Source organism: Balaenoptera acutorostrata, chromosome 15 (assembly GCF_949987535.1).
Source record: "Balaenoptera acutorostrata chromosome 15, mBalAcu1.1, whole genome shotgun sequence".
Classification (NCBI taxonomy): domain Eukaryota; kingdom Metazoa; phylum Chordata; class Mammalia; order Artiodactyla; family Balaenopteridae; genus Balaenoptera; species Balaenoptera acutorostrata.
The window spans coordinates 35,206,582-35,223,699 of NC_080078.1; the positions used below are offsets into that span (position 1 = coordinate 35,206,582).

At 46.3% G+C, this 17,118-nt stretch overlaps 1 non-coding gene across 1 annotated transcript in view; it reads right to left on the bottom strand.

Moving 5' to 3' along the window:
- Positions 1 to 17,118, bottom strand: part of LOC114237879 (uncharacterized) — a 570,130-nt gene that overhangs the window by 342,503 nt on the left and 210,509 nt on the right. The window contains exon 2 of the transcript XR_009005405.1: positions 4,648 to 4,686. This is a non-coding gene — a transcript (uncharacterized LOC114237879). The remainder of the gene's footprint in view (positions 1 to 4,647; positions 4,687 to 17,118) is intronic.

Consider the following 17,118-nt stretch of genomic DNA (forward strand, 5'->3'; position numbering starts at 1 on the left):
TAAGTAAACATGAGCACAAGAAAAGAATATGATTCCGGATAGTGCTAAGTGCCATGAAGAAGATAAAACAGAGCAATAGAAAAGAACCTGTGTGGGGCAGGAGAGACGCTGATTCTTTGGCCAGTCATCAGAGGCTCCTAAAAGGAGACGGCATTGGGTCTGAGAGCCTCCAAGGTCAGAAAGGTGCCTGGGAGCCAGCTCATGTCAGGGTGTCTGGGCATTATTCTTAGAACCACGGGAAGCCTCTGGATCTGCCTGGGTACTTTGAGCGGGTAATACCATATGGTTCTGCCGGGCCCAGAAGACGCCTTGGGTTCCCTGGGGAACCAGACACCCTTCTAAGCCAGAGCTACCTATGCCGGCAGGCTTGCAGCATCCACAGAGGCTCAGATGGTAAATCCTGCTCTAATTACACTGGTAATTATGAACTGACACTTGCTGAGCTGGAAAGAGCATTCCTTCTGTTAGGAAATGATCACTGGGAAGCCAGTCCCAGCCTCCCAAACAGGGAGGGTGCCGTGAATTTACAAACAGCGGATGGAAGGAGGTGAGATGGGAGCATAGGCACCACCCTGAGAAGTAAGTGAGGAGCCTGGACGCTGGGAAAGAGACTTGCTGGAACGTCCACACCACCTCTTCCTGTCCTCAAGGCAGCACCAGAAAGAACAAATCCCACAGTCAGTCGGACCCAAATTTTAATCCTTGTCCTCCTCCAGGGAGCTGGGTGACCTGGAACGGTTATTTGCCTCTCTGGGTGTGAGGCTCCCCACCCGCAAATGGGTTTACTAATGACCTTTCTTGTGGGAGTCCACCGGGCACACAGTAGAGCTGAGAAACGCCAGACCCTTCTCTCTGGGTTCTCCCACACCTCTTGGTCGGAAGCTCTGGAGGGAGGAGGAAGGAAAAGAGGATAAAAGGAAGAGAACTGCCAACCATAGAGGTTATTATGCTCCCCGGTGATGCTGCAAGGGAGTTAAAGAACCCGTGATAATAAGATTCTCGCCCGGTGTTCCCTGTGACGGAGAACAACAGAGACACGAGAGCAGAGCATCCACCAGAACGCACAGAGGAGGCAGAATAAGGCAGGTGATCAGAGGAATAAATCCACTGCAATCTGAAAAACAGCCTGCCTGCTTTCATCCACCTGGGAGGTGATGCAAGGACTCACACTCCGGCCAAAAACACACTTTTTTCTACCCAAACCACCCTGAGTGCAGCCATGGTCGTGGCAGTTTTCCAGAACAGACCCCCTTGGGGCTAATCAATCTTCTCCTTGGCCTGGCCATGTCTCCCAGTTCCTCGGCCCCCACTCTGAGCTAAGCTTGAGAAATATGCCACTGCCAAGGAGATTTATCCATTTAAAAGGTCAGAGAATTACTGCCATTGAAACCTGTGCAAGGAGCAGGTGTAAATATGCCCCAGCTCCCCTTTGTGCTTTATCATGCTCAGGAGAGGAAACCTGGGGGAAGTTACTTTCCAGGCAGAGCATTTAACCACTTGGTGCCTGGGGAGCCAGGAACTCCCTGGGGACAGGACCTACCTGCCCATGTCACCTGTATCACCCTCTTCTCCCTCTCACCTGAGAAGCATCCCATCTCCAGCTTCCTGGGCTGCCAGCAATGCTAGGAACCTAGAGCCTCCCTGTGCAGTTTTGTGCAGCATCCTACTGGGGGTAGAAAGATGAACAACTCCACACAACAAATTCAGACCTCACCCCAGTTACTGCCAAAGCATTGAGAACGCAGGATACAAAGTCAGTTAAAAAACAATCACCTTGACCATAGATGCCAGATCATCTGTTTTGCAATATGCTTCCTAGTGGTTTTACTTGGAAGACAGAAGAGTGGAATGTCATTCCCCCAAAAAAGAATTCTCATTTTCTCACAACTGACTTAGAAGTTCCCAGCATCTCAAGATGTTCTAGGGACTGTGTAGGTCTAGGAAAACCCAAACTGTAATGGGTTTTTTAAAAAATCACCACACTAGTGTGGAAAATGTTGACGGCTGGGGGAGTCTGGAGAAGCCTGCAGACACAACAGGGAGAATCCAGGCTGCAGAGATGCATAGACCCAGGTTCAAATTTCAGCTCTGCTGCTTACAAGCTGTGTGACTGTGGGCAAGTTACTTCACCTCTCTGGGCTTCCACCCACAAACCCTGGTAGGAAAAGAGGGATGATGAGACCTAGTCTGTTTATGTGCTGTGGAGACTGAGACTAATTCAAGTATTATCACACGGCTTACAGCTGATACCCAATGAACTGTTATTACTTTGTCAAGTTGACCTTGTCAGCCCTGAGAGAAAGAGAAAGAGATTGAGTAACCAGTTCAAACAACCTATCAGCAAATCAAGTGACTACTCAATCAACTGGCCCAGCAACTGCACAGACTCTTCAGAGTTTAAAGGTCAAGATGCCACATGGAATGAGGGAGACAGGCCAGGAATGATACATTTGGTCCCTTGAGGTGAGAGGAGCCTAACTGCCCTCCACTTTCCCTGCACTCCTGCTTTCCCTGGGGCAGTGCACAGAATAGGATGTGCTAAATGGGGCTGACACCCCCAAATGCAGGAAAGCATGGTGGTTGGAAACACAGGCCCTGGAGCCAGCCTGCCAGGCTTCAAATCCCAGCAGACACCAGAGACCTTGCCGAGACTCCTTTTCCTCTTGTTATAGATGGGAAAGTTTTGCAGTTCTTCAAAAAGTTAAACACAGAATTACTATATGACCCTGCAAATCCACTGCTAGGTATATACCCAAAAGAAGTGAAAACAGATGTTCAAACAAATACTTGTACACACATATTCAGAGCAGCACTATTCACCATAGCCAAAAGGTAGAAACAACCCAAATATCCACCAACGGACAAATGGATAGACAAATGTGGTCCATCCGTACAATGGAATATTATTCATCCATAAAAGGAGTGAAGGGACTTCCTTGGTGGTCCAGTGGTAAAGAATCCACCTTACAATGCAGGCAACGCGGGTTTGATCGCTGGTCAGGGAACAAAGATCCCACATGCCGCGGGGCAACTAAGCCCGTCTGCCACAACTACTGAGCTCATGAGCCTCAACTAGAGAGCCCACGTGCCGCAAACTACAGAGCCCACGTGCCCTGGAGGCTGCAAGCCACAACTAGAGAGAAGCCCACATGCCACAACAAAAGATCTCGCGTGCCACAACTAAGACCCAATGCAGCCAAAAACAAATAAAATAAATAATAATTTTTTTTAAAAAAGGAGTGAAGTACTGACACAGCTACCACGTAGATGAATCTCATAAACATTATGCTCAGTGAAAGAAACCAGTCACAAGTGGCCACACATTGTTGGTTCCATTTATATGAAGTGTCCAGAATAGGCAAATCCAGAGAGAGAGAAAGCATATTAGTGGTTGCTTAGGGCTGGGAAGAGGGGGAAGGGGAAGTGAGTGCTAATGGGGTTACCTTTTTGGGTGATGAACACGTTTAGAGGCAGTGGGTGCACAACACTGTGAATATACCAAATGCCACTAAATTGTTCACTTTAAAACGGCTACTATTATGTTATACGAATTTCACATCAATAAATTACTTCCAAAAAAACCCCACAGTTCCTCAAATTCTTCTACCAATAACCGGCAGCCAACAGCAGGAGCCTGGGGAGTGCGGCTCCAGGGGACAGAACGCTGGGAGGAGGGGAGGGGGCCGTGGAGCACAGAGCCCACTCTAATCACCCCTCAAATGACAGAGACCCCAGATTCAGACTCTCCGTGAAGCCTCCTTCGCCACTTAAACCATCTCCAGTCCACTCAAGGGCCAGCCACACGTCTCTCCAATCCCATCACACAGGAAATTTACATGTTTAATAAAAAGCTGCCGTCTTGACACTAATCTTAGAAAAAAAAATTCTTACATTTGTATTAATTTCCCTTCCCGGTTTTAATTGAAGAGAGCATACAGCATCACAAGGGAAATAAAACCTTACTTTGTCTATCTGAGGGCCATGTGGCTTCATTAGAAATTACATTAGTTCCTCATTAAGCAACAATAATAATGTAGAGTTGGAATCAATAAAAAAAAATGTTTTGCCCCAAGGTATAGATCCATTTGCTTCAATTATATTCTTACATGGCCAAACTCTGGTGGCTCCAATGCTAATAAAAATGTGGCGTGATGCCGGAAGATGTGGGCTTCCTTTATTTGCCTTCAAATGAATGATGAAATAGAGGGAAGGGCTTGATTCCCATCCTCACAACCACTCTCATCATTCCTAATGAGAAGCCACCTAACCACCCATCTAGAGCTCATACATCAAAGGTGCGAATAAGTTTCATCTCACCAGCCTTCCCTGATCAATCAGTAGTAACTGTTCTCTCTAAGGGTTGAGTTGTGCTATGGTTGATTACAGATGTCTGCCTTGGGCACGGGATTGGACGGCCATGCCTGGTAACAAGTTTGTGCCAGTTATGTCCAGGAGCCCCTCCAACTGGGAGGGGAGGTTAAGAAAACTATAGGCTATGAGCACTGGTAGTTCCCACCCTTCTCCTTAGCATGCCCACTGCATGGCTGGGCTGGGTTTGCACAGTAATAGAGAGGATGAGACTTTTTTACCTCTTCATTTCCATCAGACTTAACAAAAATCCTAAATCAGGACAAAATGGGTACTTACCTCACCCTCGACCAGGCTGTATGGCAGGGACAGTAGATCCTGCATAAAAAAATACAAAGACAAGAAATGTTGAGTTTCGCATTGAAACAACTGCTTTTCCTTTGTTTTTCTCTTAGACAAAATAACTGTGCTCCTTGGAAAGAAATATTTGATTCATTTATTCCGAAAATGTTGATGCGGTGCCTAACACAAGCCAGGTGCTATTGCAGGCTCTGTGTTTTTAGCAATAAACGGATGGCAAGTCCCTGCCACTGGGTGGGAGAGAGGAGGAAGGACGTGGCAAATAAGGTAATAAATAACCATAAATGAAGATAATGTCAGATAGTAATAAGTCCAATGATGACAACAAAATGGGTTGTGGGATGGAGAATGACAGGTGCTACTTTATGTTGGGGAGGGTTGACAGTTGAATGACGAGAAGGAGCCAGACATATCTGGAGTAGGTATTTTCAGTGTAGAAACAGCAGTTACAAAGGCCCTGGGGCAGGCACAAGTGGACAAGGGCCAGGAAGCAGGAAGTTTGGAGTATCGGGATAGTCAGACATCAGGGAGGTAAGCAGGGGCCAGATCATGTCTAGCCTTGAAGGTCAACATATGGAATTTGGGTTTTCTCTAAGCAAGTTCGGAAGCCACCAGAAGATTTTAAGCACACTTTCACGGAACCAAAAGCCACACCCTACTCAGTAGGCCCAAAGAGCCCCCATGCTGTGGACTGACCCACGCACATGCTCCACTTGTTCTCAGAATGCCGAAGCAGCTCCCAGCACAGGAAGGGCCCCGGCTGAGACGAAAGGGAAAAGGTGAGTTGCACGGACACTTTGTGAAATGGAAATCCCAGGGCCAGGTGGCCCCCGGGCCTGGGACATCACTATCCATGCCAAGTAAATCTTCTCTTCCTTCCTGTCTCTCTCCGCCCTCTGCTCGCACTTCCACCATATTTCCTATTGGTCGAGATGGTTTCCCACCTAAAGGGAAAGAAGACACCACAAGCTCCCCTTTTCCCTGCCCAAAGCTCAGATTGAGCCCCTTCATCACATGCCTGTGGCCTCCCCCAGCACCTCGGACTCCAAGGCAGAGAAACAAGAGAACCCCTTTCCTGGACCCTGCTGAACCAAAGAAAATGCCCTGGCACTGGCTAGTCCCAGCCAGGGCTCCAGGCCCAACAAGCTGCAGGGAGCTTAACCAAGCCAGTACCTTAAAGACAAAGCGATGGGAGGTTGCTCTGCTTTGCTGCCCAAGGTCTTGGACACAGCAGACCAGGCCACCTGAGAAGACAACGTTCCACCGTCACCTCCCATCCATCCCAGGCTGAGCTCCGGGCTCCCCTCCTACTTCACAGGGTGGTCATGGGGATTAAGTGAGATACCACACACCTGGTTCATGGCCACCACTCAGCAAAGGCCCCAGCGTCAAGAGCTGTTATTAGCCTAGACCAGCATCTTTGCCCAAAGCATCTTTGCTGCAAGCCTTTTTGCCATAAACATTTTCGCCACAAATATTTTCACTGCAAAACTAATTGGCTGTAGGGCAATTTTACTGTAAAAGATAAAATAACAAAAAAGTAAAGAGGGATGTTAAAAAGGACATAATGAAACATGAAAAATGAATAACAAAATTTAAGACTATCGTGAAATACAAAATATTTTCACACATTTAAAATGCATGCAAATATTATACAATGGAATATTACTCAGCCATAAAAAAGTATGAAATAATGCCATTTGCAGCAACATGGATGGACCTAGACATTCTCATACTGAGTGAAGTAAGTCAGAGAAAGACAAATATCACATGATATCACTTATATGTAGAATCTAAAAAAACTGGTACAAATGAACTTATTTACAAAACAGAAATAGAGTCACAGATGTAGAAAACAAACTTATGGTTACCAAGGGGGAAAGGGGAGGGGAGGAATAAAATGGGAGACTGGGATTGAGATATACACACTGCTGTATATAAAATAGATAACTAATAAGAACCTGCTGTATAGCACAGGGAACTCCACTCAATACTCTGTAATGACCTATATGGGAAAAGAATCTTAAAAAGAATGGATATATGTATATGTGTAACTGATTCACTTTGCTGTACAGCAGAAACTAACACAACATCGTAAACCAAGTATACTCCAAAAAATTAATCTAAAAAATAAAAGTGAAATAAAATGCATGTAGATTCACAGCAATACTGAGCAAATAACTGAGAAGGATCCATCTCAAACACCAGGATACGTGTTTGTAACTGAGCTCTGTATCACTGCTGCTGCTTCTTGGCAGATTGTCACATGGCCGTTGGTGAATGTTCCAAAGTTCTGTTGGAAACATGGGTTCAACTTTGCGCCTTCAAATCACCGAAGGATTTGCAAACTGATGCTATCGTTTTCTAGTATAATATGTGATTTGGCTTTGCACTCTCAATTTCACATTTCCAGTAAGTTTTATCACCATGTTTTCTATCAACTACTTCGATAGAGTAGTTGTTACCATCCACTGTTTTAAGACGACCACATCTACTCATCACTGTTTAGACCATCATGAGGGCGAAGATGGATGGAATATAAAAATGGGAGTCCTGAGTCAGTGAAGAAACGAAACCAACTGTTTTCCAGTTATTTTATCTTTTACAGCAAAATTGCCTTAAGGCCAATTAGTTATGGGGTGAAAATGTTTGCAGCAAAGATGTTTACAGCACAGAAGCTTTAGGGCGAAAATACCTAGAACCATTATTAGTATGTTTATTACCACTGTTGGTCAAGTCCACGCCCCACAGATTAACAATGAACGTGGGCTAGGACTAGCCAGCACAGACCATCCACATAAAGAGAAATCTTCGGGGACATGACAGAGCTAGAGCCACAATTTGGAAACAGGTAACTCGTGGAATAAATGTTGAGCTGCTTCTCCTACCACCTCCCAAAGGCTGTTAGACCAGGCACGCCTGTGGCGTTTCTCTCCTGTTTGCAAAGTGTAAACAAGAAGGCTTGTCCTGCCTGCCTGTGTTGAAAGGCACAGGCAGGGTAGAGCACCCGTCTTCTCCCCCATCAGTGCCTGGTCCACGGGGCAGGCTCAGGTGGGTCTCTGACCTCAGCTTACAAGGGAGGCACAGGCTGAAAGGTGGGTAGAGGCAAGGTGGAGCCCAGGGTCTGCATACAAGGGGGTGGACCAACAGAGATCTTTCTCCTGGGGTCTCAGAACCGAGCCCTGTGCCTCCCCAGGTCTTTCCTCTGTCCAGCATCCCTCCCCTTATCTCCAAACCCTCCTTCTACGCCAGCTCCTCCTCTGAGCCCCTCTCTTCCTTGCTCCCTCACCTCCTTTAGCAACTGTAAAAGCTCAGTTCTTTTTGCTTCTTTCTGTCCACCCTCCAGAACTGTGCTCAACATTGGAGACACAGTGAGAAGAACAAATGGACATGGTCCCCAAGGGCACTTACAGTCTGGAGGAGAAGCAGACAGGAATTAGGGAATCACAAATCCAAGTAAGGCTACAGCTCCAAGGAAGAGAATGTGAGGGCCCTCTGCCTTCTCATTTACTCCTCAACGCCCGCCCCCCCACCCCCGTTACCCAGACAGCTTTATTGCACAGCCCAGGACCCTTGTCCCTTCTCACCTTGCCAGGAACCCTCTGCAGTGAGTCTATCTGTCCCCTCTCTGACATCTTTTCCCAAAGCCCTTCGTCCTTTGGGCTCCGTTTCCTATGCCCATTCCGGGAACGCCAGCATCCTCTAGGAATCCGCCTCTGCATGCACATTACTCCCCTTCCCTTGGAACCATTTCCTGTCCCATCCAGACCTCAACCCCTACCTCCTCTAGGACCCCCGTATGTGTGTGTCTGGTCCTGGCTGCCATCCTGAGCTCCAGACCCAACAAACTGACTGTCCGCTTGCTCTCTCCACATGGGTGTCCCACTGACATTTCAACATCACACGGTCCAAGCCATGCCCTCCTCTTTCCACCAATTGTGCCTCCTCATCTCCTGGGTTGGAGAAGTGCACCCCAGTTCTGCCAGCCTCCTGAGCCTGAAGCCTGGGTACCTCCTCTCACTCATCCCCATGTTCCAACCCTCTTGATCCACGGCAGCTGTGCCTCTTGCACTGCACTCTCCGCCCTGGTCTGGTTACTGCATAATAATAGATGCTTCAAAGGCTTCTGGACAAGTCTTTTTGTGCTACTGAAAACAATTTGGCTGAAAGCAAAGGGACCAGAAGGACAATTTGGTCAAAACGAATATTCCATGGCTGTTGTTTTTCTGAGTGTTGGTCATCTTAGTGAGCCATGATGTGGTTTTAAAGAATTTTTATGCACTAGGATCTGTTTATTCCCCCATATTCAGAGTTTCATTTTATTTTGTTTGTTTAAGGAATCGAGACCTAGTATTGCCAGGCTCAGCTGTAACTAATGGCAGACACTGGGCAATGAAAAGAAAGAGTCGCCTATAAAAATCTCATTCATAGCATTCATCTAGAGAGCCTCATGTAACAGTCCCTTGAAAAGCAATGTACGTGCTGCCCTGTGAAAATCCACTTTGCAGTATGTGTGATCCTGGAAAGGTAGGGTCTCCATTGAATCCATACAAATCACGATCGATACTATTTTCCTCACCACTCTTTTCTGAATTATAAATGAAGAAAGCCCCTACTATTCACCAAACTCACCCCTCAAAAAACAATACAAATTAGACATCTATTCTCCTGCGTTTTTTCCTAAACATGTTCAAACATATCTGCCTATATATACATATGCAGATACACATAATATATACTTCTTAATTTTAAAAAATGGATTGGAGCTGTAGATATTGATCTGAACACTTGCTTTTTATAAACTTAACAATAGAGTATGAAAATCTTTTCCAGATAATTCATGTAGAATTGAGTTTCTCAATTCCAGCACTGTTGAAAATTTGGCCTGGATAATTCTTTGTTGTGAGGGGCTGTCATGTGCATTGTGGGATGTTTAGCAACATCCCTGGCCCCTACCCACTAAATGCCAGGACCATATCCTCTCCCCCAATCATGACAACAAAAAATGTCTACAGACACGGCCAAGGGTCCCCCAAGGGGACCACCAGTTGAGAACCCCTCGTGTGGAGCCATCGCTTCCTTTTTTAACAGCTGCATAGAATTCCATACTATGGATGAACCATATTTTATTTAATTATTCCCCTATTCATCAACATTCAGAATCTATTTTAAATGCATCAGAGGGACCTGATGGTTAAAAAAATATCGTGGCAGCGTATAAAGAGTCATTTTACTTTATCCTTCTCATAAAGTTTGAATGCTTGTGTGTCTGGCTTGTTTAAAACAGACAGGCACTCTGTGTGCATTAGGCAGCTCTGTGAGTTTCTTTTATGTTTGTTCCTATGACGTGGGCGTTGACAGAATTCCACCTTATGTCAGAAAGAGACGGGTGATCTTCCGTGCCGTGACGGCATATGGGGAGATGGCACTCTCATCCACCACTGGTGGGGGCAGCAACCGGTACCACTTTTATGGTGGCCGGGCAATCAGGCAAAACAGATCAAGAGCCATCACTCTGTCTAACTATCTATTTCTTGTTCAGTAAAATTAGGTGGACACCTACAGTCTGCCCCTCCCCTTCTCTTTAGCCTGGATGAACTCAGTGAAGCTAGATGGCTCTCAAAGATAAATGCCTGGCCCTTCTCAGAAAGACAATTAATGAGCTCAGTGACTGCTTAAACGGAGATGAAATGTGAGATTAACAGACGCAGGGCCATCTATCCACCCACCAACAGGCTATCTCCTCCTCGCTGCGCTGTTTCATTAGACACCGCCAAGGAAACCTACCGAATGCACCATGGCTATCAGGTCTATTTTTGAGATAATTACAAGGCTTGGGCTTGGATCCACTTAAAGGCAGAAATATGGGACAGAGAAGGATTAAGGTGAACTCTACCCCTTTCTCGTCTACTGAAAATGTCCCAACAGGCTTTAAAGGGAAGAGAAAACTGCCTGAAACTTTCACCAGAGCCTGGTTGGTTGCTGCAGGAGCTGTGGGGCCCAAAGCTCTAATTCTGAACAGTGTCCAGTACAATAATGAGGTACCTTCCCTCCCTGCAGGCTAGTCTCCTTGCCCAACCCCTCTGCTCGCTGCGTCTGGGAACACGAGTGCCTTAAGGGGAAGGAAGGAGTAGGGAAGAAGGAGAGGAGGAAGGAGGGGCAGAGGACAGGGCAGAGCAGGATCCTGTGTCTCTCAGCATCACACCATTGCACTCTCTGGAAGCTCAGATGTTGCCACTCCACGCATCACTCTTAAAAATGGATCTGTCCTCTGCTCACATGACCTTGAAAACAGGGAGACCGTGACGGGGTGAAGTCACCTCTGGGCAGGCTTTCTTGTTTCCTCTCCAGGCTGCAATCTCCTAGAAGGCACAGCAAGAATGCAAAACTGCAGGAAAGAACCCGGTTTGCTTGCGGCATCTCTGTCCCTCTACCCAGTGGAGTATTTCTGCAGACACTCCTTCCCCGTCATCCGTTTCGTGAGCAGAATTTCCGCCTTGACATCTGAGCGTGTCCCTCACTCCCCACCCTGATGACAAGGACAATGACAATGGGATATCAAGCAACAATATTCATAATAGCTGCTGCACAATGCCCAAGCAGGTGACACACTTTGCTCCTGCAACAGGATTAGAACTTGGATTAATCTTTGCACTTTTCCTTGGTGCCCCTCCTTATATAAGACTTTCCATCAATCAGAGGCCTCCTCCTTGCCTCTGAGAGGATTAGGATTGCTTTAGCAGGAGTGAAAAGAGAAAGAAATAGTGTTCAGTCTTTTTTGATATCCAAAGGCAGCTGCCAATCCAATGCCTACAGAACAATCTTGCCCTTTGAGGGAGATCACATAACCCAGGATGAGGAGCTCCATCACCATGTGGAAAGAGTCTTCCACAAACAGCCACCCAAAGACTGTAGATGGTCCAGAAGGAGTCCTGCTCACGCCCCAAGCCTTTGCAGAGCCCCAACGAAACCTCTCCATGTGCCCGCCCCCTTTTCACGGGTACCTTTCCTTTTTCAAAGGAGACTTATAGGCCCCTTAAAAGATAGAGGGTGAGGAAGAGAAGTTGTAATGGTGTAGACAGAACAGTGGCGAACTACCCCCATCATACGTGAATGAAAACATTTAATCCTCACAAAAAGACCACAAGAAAGGTGAATATTATTATCATGTCTGGTTCACAGATCATGAAAAGAGGGAAGTAAAGGTCCCAGGGTCCCCGTGGTTGGCGAGATAGGATTCAGACCCGCTTTGTCTAATTCTAATTCCAAGACCTCTCTTGTCCCCAGATTCTTTCACATAAATGAAAGGTCACACTTGGCATTGTCCAGAAGGACACACACTTGCCCTCAGGGAACTTCCAAGTGACTTGGGAAGGCAAAAAAATATTTAAGCAGAAGTGGAATATCATAACAGGCAAGGAGCAGAACACTCCAGATGAGGGAAGAAAGTCTGTCAACTGGGTCTCCTAGAAAGCAGATGTCAAGGTGGAGTTAGCCATGCAAAAGGTTTACTGGGGAGTAACACCTGAGTGGGGGTTAAATAGTGTCCCCCCCTCAAAATATGTTCAGTCCTAATTCCCCAGAACCTGTGCATGTGACCTTATTTGGGAAAAGGTCTTTGCAGATATAATCAAGGTAAGATGAGGTCACACTGGACTGGGGTGGGGTAGGGAGGGAATCCCTAAATCCAAAGACAGTGTTCTTAAGAGAGAAAAGGAAGATTTGAGACATAAGAGACACAGACACAGCAAAGAGGGCAATGTGAAGACAGAGGCAGAGACTGGAACGATGCAGCCACAAGCCAAGGAACGCCCAGAGCCACCAGAAGCTGGAAGAGGCATGTGGGGTCCCCTCTTAGAGCCTTTGAAGGGAGCATAGCTCCCTTGATTTTGGACTTCTGGCCTCCAGAACTGTGATAGGATAAACTTCTGTTTTTTTACAGCGCCAGTTCGTGATCATTTTCTGCAGCAGCCACAGGACACTGACACAAGCTGTGCAAGGAGAAGGGAGGAGGCAGGATGGGACAAGGGAAGCTATCAGTGGGGATGCAGACCTGACAGTTCCTGGCCGCTCGCCAGGGACTCCAGAGCCAAGTGCGCATTACAGGAGTCCTGTGTCTGGCAGAAAGGGTCAGGCCCTAGGACCACAGTCTTGCAGTCATCGGCCAGCGCCGACCTGAGAAGAGAAGGGCAGCTCGAGGGCTGAGGCGGGCCCAAGGCATTAACAGCTGGAGGCTGTCATCTGTCCACACCGTTCACAGCTGGGCTATGCGTCCCTTCTCGAAGGGAGAGTTCTGTGTCTGCCATAGTGTGGACACAGGAAGAACAGGATCAAGGTTCCACCCCACTTTTAAACTCCCCCAGTGTGCAAATAAGAGAACAAATAAGAGAACCACCAACTTGGAAGGAATCATTATCTGTCTTGCTACCTCATTCATTCACTCATTTATTCTCTCCACCACTATTTCCTGGGGCCTGCTCTGTCCTGGCACTGTGCTTGGTGAACTGGCAATCCAGAGTGAGCCAGCAGCAGCTCCTGAACTCTGGGGCTTGCATCCTAGTTAGGGGGACAGAGCACGCGAAAAGGTGCTATAAGGCAAGGCTGGAGGGATGGGCGGGCACAGTATCAAAGGAGCCTTGGGATCCAGCCCAAGTTGGGAGTCCGGAGTCTTCCCAAGAGCAATGGAAAGTCACTAAACATGACGGCAGGAAGGGACGGGATCACTTTAATTCTCACATGGACAATAGTTTGGATGGAGCAAGCGTAGAGATAGCTTAATGTGTTGAGAGGCACCTGTGGTTTTTGCAAAAGGTGATACAAGTGTGAATTAAGGTGGTGTTGGAGGGAATGGAGGAAAGGAGACAGACTTGAGAAATATTTTGGAGATAGAATCAAGAGGACTTGGTGGTGGTTCACCGTGTGTGTGTGTGTGTGTGTGTGTGTGTGTGTGTGTGTGTGTGTGTGTGTGTGTGTGTGTGTGTGTGTGTGTGTGTGTGTGTTTGCAGGCCAGGGGGTGGGGATGGGAGAATACCACAACCTCTTGTTTTCTGAGTTGCATATCTGGTGCAAAGTGATGGGTGATGCTAATAATTGAGCGGGGAATATTTGGGGAGAAGGAAAAATTGGGGGAAGAGTAAGAAAGTGTTTGATAGGCACGGGACAAGTGGACACATGACATTTGAGATGTCCTTTAGACATCCATTTAGAATGGTCCAGAAAGAAGCTGGACATGTCAGTGTGGGATTCAGATGAGAAGTCTGAACTGAAGTATGAATTTAGGATCTGAGGGACCCTACCAGTTGGTCTAGAAAAGTGCTACGGTTGGTCTATGCTAGAATCTAATTGGTCCCATCAGCCCCATGACAGTGCACAGGGATGTGACGAAGCCTTGGGACCCACCTGAACAGGTACGCTGTATCTGTCATACAGGTGGGACAGGGAACAGCTTGTCAGCCATGTGGATGAGGTCCTTAACACAGGGGACAAGGGTCTTCCCTGAAGACCCAGGGCCATATCTAACCTAGACTCCAATGCATGTTCACATGTGGCCTCAGAGCACTGGGGCACAACAGATCGGATGACAATCCTGCCTAGCATGGGCGAATCCAGTCATCAGGAAGAGATGATGTTGACCAGGTACTCTCTGAGCAAGTCACCAAGAGGTCAGGGCATAGTAAGTACTGCAGGCCAGAGAGCTCCCTTCAGTACCATAGCCCATCCTGGCTCTTCAGAGACACAAGACACAGGATACACCACATGAGCCAAGAGTGTTTCAAACTATGGAAGCATCTTGGTGAAGGGGAAAGAGCCTGGGATATTAAAAGTCAAGTGGTCCTGGCTTCTGCCACTGAACTATGAGATCCATCAGCATAAGGATTGTATCTGCCTCGTTCACTCCTATATTCCCAGACCTAGCCACTCCTGGTACCCATCAGGAGCTCAGCAAGAACCAGTAAGATGGATGGATGATGGATAGGTGGATGAGTGGATGGTGGATGGATGGATGGATAGGTGGGTGGATAGGTGGGTCTAAATTCCATCATGTTCCCTTGTCATTAGGAATAAAGACAGCCAAAATTTAAAATTCTTTAAAACCCATGTGTCCATTTTTATTAATAGCAACCTTTAAACTCCTCCCTCAAGCAACAGCAGAGGCTCATAGTTAAGAGTGTGATCAGACTGCCTATGATAGCCCCACCAAGGCTACGAGGGCTTGTGCACATCTCCCAACCTCTGTGAGACTCACCTGTGTGAGGTAGAATAATAACTGTACCTGTTTCATTGGTCTCTAATGAAATGAAATGAGATAACCCATGCAAATCCCTTAGGACAATGTATGGCAAATAACAGGTGCATGATAAATTGTATATTCCCCCTCCTCCTCTCCTTTCCTCTCTCCTCCTGCCATCAGATATCAACTCTCACTGTGCAGCGCTGCCCTCCTAGCCATACCACCCATCTGCGGGCCCCCGCAGCCTCTCACCTTTTCTCTTGTTCCTGAGGACCCTAATAAATCAACAATGACACAGAAAACAACCATACACAGTTAGCACATGCTGGGTTGATTGTGCTAAAGCCTTCATAATCCAACTCTGAGGAAGAGCATCTAGTACTCAATTTTTAAAATGTAATATATATTTAATGCAATATTAATATTTAACTCAATGCAATATTTGATATTTAATGCAAATAAAAATAGTAAACAGATTTATTAATGATTTACACAAGTACTTGCTTATTCTGTTTTTAAAGCATTTTTCTACCTAGAAGATAATTTTCTAACCCCTAGAAAGCAAATACGGGAGGGCTTTTGAGCTGGTTCTTGTATGTGGGAGAGAGTTGTCAACTTGTGGGTGGGCTTGGCCAACAAGCAGCAGCCATGGTTTTCATTTATTCATATAGTTAATGAGGGCATACTATGTGCTGGACACTGGGCTAAGATCTGATGGGAAGAGAAAAGGGTCCTTATTCTCTCAGAGCTCACAATTCACTGGGAGGTAAGATAACATTCTGTGACAAATAAAATAAGTGCCAGGAAGGAAATCTACACAGATAGTCACACTGAGCACTAGCAGGGCACCCAACTCAGACTTGGGTTGGGGGATAGTCAGGGGAGGCTTCTTGGAGGAAGAAACATATGAACTGATATAATTGGGAGAAAGGAAGGAAGAGCATTCTAGGCAGAGGGAAGAGTTGACTCAAAGGCTCCTAGGGACTGAATGTTTGTGTGCCTCCAAAATTCACATTCACATGTGGAAGCCCCAATCCCCAGTGTGACAGTATTAGGAGGTAGAGCTTTGGGGAGGTTATTAAGTAATAGAAGTAGAGCCCTTGTGAATGGGATTAGTGCCCTTATATAAACAAGAGACATGAGAAAGATGATATATCTCTTCACCACCTGAGGGCACAGTGAGAAGGCAGCCAACTGCAAGCCAGGAAGAGAGGCCTCACCGGGAATCAAATCAGCTGGCACCTTGATCTTGGGCTTCCAGCCTTCAGAACTGTGAGAGATAAATTTCTATTGTTTAAGCCACCCAGTTTATGGTAGTTTGTTATAGTAGCCCAAGCTGACTAGGACAAAGGCCTTCAGAGACAAGGTTGTGCCAGAGGCAAGAGAAGTTCAGAATGAATGGAGAAGAGAAGTAGGGGTGAGATTGGGTCTTGTGGGCCACGAGAAGGGGTTTGGATATTATTCCAAGGTGATGAGACTTACACGTTGGAATGACCGGGGCTGAACTTTAGAAGTAACACACTGACTAGAAGACAGTTCTACAGCCCATATCTATTAAATTAATCGAAAGAAGAGAGGTGTCAATGGAAATGCAAAGAAAGTAGATTCAAGAAATATTTAGGATGCTGAATTGATGGGTCTTGGTGAGTGGGTGTGGCAGGTGAGAAAGAGGAACAAAGCAAAGACATGTGCGTTTTTAACATGAACAACTGGGTGGATGCATTAAACGATGTTAGTTGTCAATATCATTGTCATCACCACTATCATCATCATGATTGACAATGTCTTGGTGCCACTCTTGGGGACGACACAGAATAAGTCTATTGCAACTTCCACAACCTGTCAGATCTGTTCCCCCAAATAAATGTAACCCATGGAAGGTGCCAAGGGTGATGATAGACAAAGTGGGTTTCACTTGGGTTCATCCTACATGAGCCAAACAACCCAACATGACATTGAAATAACCTAAACGTTCAACAAAAGGGGACTGGTTAAGTGAAGTATAGCACAGTCATACAATTCAATATTATGTAACCTTTAGAAATCATGCTCCACTGTTATATTTAATGACATGAAGAAATGGGCTTATGCACTACATTTTTTTAAGTGTCAGGGTACATAGAGTAATCTGCTTATTTTAAGCACATGGTTGTGGGTTTTTTAGTTCTATATGCCACAATATTAACATTCATTTTCTGTTAATTTTTCATTTCTTTTAT